The sequence below is a fragment of the Salvelinus alpinus genome, chromosome 37 (assembly GCF_045679555.1).
Source record: "Salvelinus alpinus chromosome 37, SLU_Salpinus.1, whole genome shotgun sequence".
NCBI lineage: Eukaryota > Metazoa > Chordata > Actinopteri > Salmoniformes > Salmonidae > Salvelinus > Salvelinus alpinus.
The window spans coordinates 1,479,508-1,486,018 of NC_092122.1; the positions used below are offsets into that span (position 1 = coordinate 1,479,508).

A 6,511-nucleotide genomic window follows, 5' to 3' on the forward strand; every position below is an offset into this window, starting at 1 on the left:
TACCCTACATTACTCATCTCATATGTATATGTATATACTGTACTGTATATCATCTACTGCATCTTGCCATCTTTATGTAATACATGTATCACTAGCCACTTTAAACTATGCCACTTTATGTTTACATACCCTACATTACTCATCTCATATGTATAGACTGTACACTATACCATCTACTGCATCTTGCCTATGCCGTTCTGTACCATCACTCATTCATATATCTTTATGTACATATTCTTTTTCCCTTTACACTTGTGTGTATAAGGCAGTAGTTGTGGAATTGTTAGGTTAGATTACTTGTTGGTTATTACTGCATTGTCGGAACTAGAAGCACAAGCATTTCACTACACTCGCATTAACATCTGCTAACCATGTGTATGTGACAAATAAAATTTGATTTGATTTGATTCAGATGACCATCCTACCCATGCTAGATTACGGAGATGGTAAGGGTGCCTTCGAGCAGATAGATGTACTTTACCATTCGGCCATCAGATTTGCCACCAATGCTCCTTAAATGACACATCACTGCACCCTATACTTGTCTGTTAACTTCTTTGGGAAAGGGGGGCAGTATTGAGTAGCTTGAATGAATAAGGTGCCCAGAGTAAACTGATGTTACCCAGGCCCAAAAGCTATGATATACAAAAAGTAGTAGTAGATTTGGATAGAAAACACTCACATGTTTTACATAGAATTAAAGATACACCTGTTCTTAATGCAACCGCTGTGTTAGATTTAAAAAAAACTTTACGTAAAAAGCACACCATGCAATAATCTGAGACGGCGCTCAAAAATAACAACATTTCTCCGCCATGTTGGAGTCAACAGAAATACGAAATGACTTCATAAATATTCCCTTACCTTTGATCATCTTCATCAGAATGCACTCCCAGGAATCCTAGTTCCACAATAAATCGTTGTTTTGTTCGATAATGTCCATTACTTATGTCTAAGTAGCTACTTTTGCTAGCATGTTTAGTGCACATGTCCAAATGCTCGCTCAGATGCAGGCGAACTCGGACGAAAACTTCAAAAAGTTATATAACAGGTCGAATAAACTGGTCAAACTAAGTAGAGAATCAATCTTCAGGATGTTTTTATAATATATATCCAATAACGTTCCAACCGGAGCATTCCTTCATGTCTGTAGAAGTTATGGAACGCAAGGCGATATCATGAGAAAAGCGCGTGACCAGGAACTGGCATTCTGCCACACCAATGACTGAAACACCTCCCATCCGGCCCCACATCACACTAGAGGCTTCATTCCACGTTCTACAGACTGTTGACATCTAGTGGAAGGCATAGGAAGTGCAAACAGATCCATATCTTACAGGGAATTGAATAGGCGATGAGTTGAACATTGACCAGTCTCAGAATTCTCACTTCCTGTTTGGATCTTTTCTCAGGTTTTTACCTGCCATATGAGTTATGTTATACTCACAGACATCATTCAAACAGTTTTAGAAACTTCAGAGTGTTTTATATCCAATAGTAATAATAATATGCATATATTAGCATCTGGGACAGAGTAGGAGGCAGTGAATGGGTGAATGGGCAAGACAAAGCTGCAATATATAACTTTTTGTCTTTTTTGTGTTCAAAGGCTCCAATAACTCGCCAGTGGTCATCCAATGTGATGCAACAGCAACAATAATGTGCCTGCCTGAGATTCGCTGTATTCACTAGTATTCATTTTCCCAGTCGGGTCGGTTTAACCCACCAGATTTTGAGGCGACCACAATAACTGACGTGTTTTCAGTCAGTAAGGAGGTGGTGTGATAGCTAGCAACACTTGGCTAATGGCTAGCGGAGATAGCTAGATTACAGACATGGCAGACACGAGGGGCAAAAGACCTGACCCAGCAGCAACTACTCATCCATCTGAGCCAAATAAACAGAAACATTTGGAGAGCAGACATGCAAAAAGGGAAAGCGATAGACCCCGGGCCAAGTTAAGAGTAAACCTCTGATTTGCGTTCACACAGTGGAGAGAACTAAGGGAGTTGAAGGGATTCAAAGCTAACCCAGAATAATATATTTTTGTGATGAAAAATATATATGAAATGTTTATATTTAGTTTTATTTCTAGTTTAGTTATAGATTTAGTAAATATGTATGCAAGTAATATTTTGTATTTCTTGTTTTGATTGTTTTCAGGCCACACGTCCAATAGTTTGTATTAGCTAGCTGGCTAATGTTAGCTAGTAACCTGTTGACAGAGTGCGACATTGGTTAATTTCATTTTGATATAAAATTTTGCTTCTCTAGTTAGTTGTAACTGGGTAACTCATGTATATAACGTTACTTTACCTTGTGTTACATTTCTGATGTCTGTGGTCTGAAAACCAAGCTTATATTGACTAGCTAGCCAGCTACTTCAGTTCATACAATTGTACTAGCATGGAATAACCACAAAGAGCAGTTCAGATAAATAAGATGAGACACGATGCTACGGTTTGTTTGATCTGGACTATCTAGTTTTAAAACATCTCATGTCATTGGCTGGAGTATTCAAGACTCAACATGTCAACTTTAGCCAAAGTCTTGCGACGAGACGTATCCATTTAGCCATTCAAAGAACAGTAAGCTAACATTATGTGTTCATTTAAGCAGCTTGTTAGCTAACCAAGCAGAGAGCTAGCTAGCTATTTTGCTGTACATAGCTAGTCTGGCATCTTTGTTTCAAAGTTTCATCACAGAATTATAGAGCGGCACCGTTTACCGTGGAAACTCAACTGCACATCTCGTGTTCTTGATCTTAATGCCCGTCTTTAGTCAGCTGTTTTACAACACAATATTCTAGAACTAGCTAGTTTTACCTCTGATCTAGATCAGGGATGGTTAACTCTAGTCCTCAATTGGTGACACACTTTTGCCCTAAACCCAACTAACACATGACTCCAGTAATCCACAATTGTTTTATTTTTATTTAACTAGGCAAGTCAGTTTAAAGAACAAATTCTTATTTACAATGACAGCCTAGGAACAGTGGGTTGCCTTGTTCAGGGGCAGAATGACAGATTTTTAACTTGTCAGCTCGGGGATTCGATCTTGCAACATTTCGATTACTAGTCCAACGCTCTAACCACTAGGCTACCCTGCCGCCCCAATCATCATGGTATTCCATTTAATCATGTGTGATAATCTGGTGTGATAGTTAATTTTAAAGACAAAATAGTCAGCAAATATTATTCTATCTTTCAGCTAAAGGAGACTCTACAATAACAAGTCTCGAAGGTGAAGCATCTATGCATTGAAAAGTGAAAAGGACTACATTGACATCCCAGAACTTCAGAGAGCAGTGTTGAGAAGACCGGGCTCTCAATTGGGGCTACCAAGGAGAATGTTCCTGAGATCAGATGACCCAAGACTCCCTGAAGTGCCACCACCAACAACGGCTGAGCTGCTTCAACTTCGAGGAGACATCGCCACACAACACATGGTGCCGTAGGCACACCTTTGAGCTGGGAAGGACCTGAGCTTTCCCTGTTGTCAGACTTGGTGTTTCCCGGGAAGTGTGAAAACCTACACAGTAGTCAGAGTTGTTGTTGAAAGAGGTGGGCCTATAATCAAACATATTAATCAAATAAATAATGGAAGATTGTGTGAGAAACAATTCTTGTGCATTTTTTTATCTAGCATATAGTCATCATTATTGTACTTTTGGAGTGGTTTTTTGAATGATTTACTGAACGGTTCTCTGTTCTTGGATATCTATGCTCTTGGCGGTTAACATTTCAAATTAGCAGACCTACAGGTGGGTACATTTCCAGAAAGACGGATGGACTACCATGGTGTAAATACAGTACAAATCAAGTTGGTCCGATTACACAGATCAGGTCAAATAATTTTATTAGGGACATAAATAAGAATACAAGGTGGTCTATGTAACCTTCCTCAAAATGACAAAAGCACAGTGTAAAGGAAACCTTCTGATAAAGTACTGAACTGATATCACAAAGACCAAGGAGAATTCACAATAAAAACAAATGGAGTATTTTTTCTAATTGAGATCCAAATAAAGAACAAAGTACTGTGTAGTCGTGGAAAGCATTAACCTGTTATGTAAACATACTTGGTCAAAAATAAATGGGATTTTGCAGTGGTGAAATGGCAGTAGTTGTGTGTGGTAAGGTACAAGAGTCTCCCCGCAATTCATGGAGGTGCACCAGATGGTTGTCCTTAGGCCCTGAGATACAGTAGCTCTCCAGTACTCCTTCATGTCAAAGATAACTCCAGGTAGACAGGAAGTGGCCAGCTCCAGAACCTCTCCCGTTTCTTCAAAGAACAGCTCTTGCAATTTAGCCTGTAATGACAAGAAAAAAAGCAACATGAAATTACAGATTGCAGCCAAATGTTGTGTGATATGATTATAATGTTGTGAAACAGGTAAACAGTACCACAGGTGAAAGATTTTTACGAACCTTCATCTCAGCCAGCCTCTCTTCTTGCAGTTGGGCAGACATTTCAAGGTGTTCCTGTCCAATTCTTTCTGCAGCCCTGCCTGTGCCCCTGGATGGTCTGTGACTCTTCAAAACTGGAATCCTGTGAGGATCCGAAGGATCAGGTTAGAGTGGATCTGCTCTACGGCGCACTCTCCCTCAGAGGGGGAGAGGTATGGATACAGACAGTTTTATGATGGTCATAAATACCTTGCAGAAACTCTGCCTTTGGGCTCTGCAGGATTGAGGGGAAATAACCCTTTTGTAGCAAAGACATTCTTCCTGCCAAAACTCCATCCTCCAAAAAGTGGAGAATAAAACAATACTTCTAATATTAACAATGTTGGAAATGGTGGGGGGACTTAAAGAACAGTCATGTCGAATTCGTTACTAATTTGTGATGTAACTAAGGACAGTAGAACAACATACCTGTTTCTCTGAATGTGTATATTTCCCAGTTATCAGATTTACATCTAAATGTTATGGAATTAATATGATTAAATAGGTAACCATTTGTGAGAAGATGAAATGTGATCTTAGCCTTCTAAATGAGAAAAAGTTTTTTCATATAAAGTTTATCCAGTCAGTAACCATGCCCACGTGAGCACAGACATTAATGCAAAACGTAATGAAACCACCCTTTTTCCAGAGTATATAATGGGACCCGTGACTAAATTCTCATTAGACCAGTACATTGACGGGTTGCTACTGGCGTGTAAAATGGTTCTAGCTGTACCCTGAATAATCAACCATTGAGACCAGTATACTCTCTCGAAGAAGACTACACAGGAACATTCAGTCTGCAGCTGTTTAAGTACTTTAGTCTGCTAACTCGACCGAAGAAAAATAACAATTTACTCTCACCACTATAGATACCTCTATCAAACAACCACTGGTAGACCTCTGGAAGACCCTTTCTAACAGACACTCCGAAACCAAGAAGCTGCCACTACAAAGGACATGGTAACCTCTGGTGGACAACCAGAGACTTACACAACCAGAGACTTTCGGTCGAATTACTCCCCGTAGATGGATCGAGTGTTTTGAACAGAGAGACAGCAAAGACATGCAAACGTAAATATGTATGTCGCAATTATTTCGAATGAGCAGCCGTTTGTGAAAAGTATTCACATTTCCATGAGCATAGTTATCAGCTGTATTTATGATATTTGAATTATTTTGTCCCTCCCTTTCCCTCTCTTTTGAATCCGCGATTTTGTGTAACAAGCCGTCATATCGGTTTAATCCGCTAGGGACCTTTCATTGCATTGTGTTAGTAACCAATAACTATACCGTGTGTGTGTGTTTACGTATTTCTGTGTGATTACTTTATGTCTTTAGAGTTAATTCGAGAAATGGTAACTCATTAAACAACCTTTTTCCCTTGTGCCCCAAGACTTAATGACTTAATTGTTTTCATGAGTAATTTAATCATCGTAATAAATAAACATAGTTAATTCATTTGATAAAATAATGTCATTGCATTAATGATAGTAATGGCACGACAGCCACAATTATATAGGATTGTATTTTGATGTTCACCACATGGTCTTTTATATATAACCAATAAGGATTTTCATGCAGAAGAGTTGAGTATAACACTTCCGCACTTCATACACAGTATCTTCATTACTATAGCTCTCAAGAATCGAGGGGCAATCCCAGTAATGTTAACTTCTTGGAACTATAGGGGGTGCTGTTCTGCATTAGCATATTTGGGTCTCCAAATTAAACTGCCTCGTGCTAAATTCTTGATCGTACAATATGCATATTATTGTTATTATTGGATAGAAAACACTTTCTAGTTTCTATAGCCGTTGGAATTTTGTCTCTGAGTGGTACAGAACAATATCTACAGCACTTTTCATGACAGGGGTCAGATTTCAGAAATTTTTACCCCTGATCTGGAGTCTGTTTTTAAGGCGACAGTGAATGCTATGAAGAAACCGACACTGCCTACGTCTTCCTCTGGGTGTCTGTACGTCATCACGTTTTGAATGGAATCGATTGCACAATCACAGCCATTATAAAAGAACAAAACGTATAGGTACCTCCCTTTCTCG

The 6,511-nt window shown here is 39.1% G+C and overlaps 1 long non-coding RNA gene across 1 annotated transcript; it reads right to left on the minus strand.

Moving 5' to 3' along the window:
• Nucleotides 1–3,841: 3,841 nt before the first annotated feature.
• Nucleotides 3,842–4,659, minus strand: LOC139566016 (uncharacterized). Its single transcript, XR_011673034.1, has 2 exons — nucleotides 4,431–4,659; nucleotides 3,842–4,312 (listed from the first exon to the last, which is right to left on the minus strand). It is a non-coding gene; the product is annotated as an uncharacterized lncRNA (long non-coding RNA).
• Nucleotides 4,660–6,511: the final 1,852 nt, after the last annotated feature.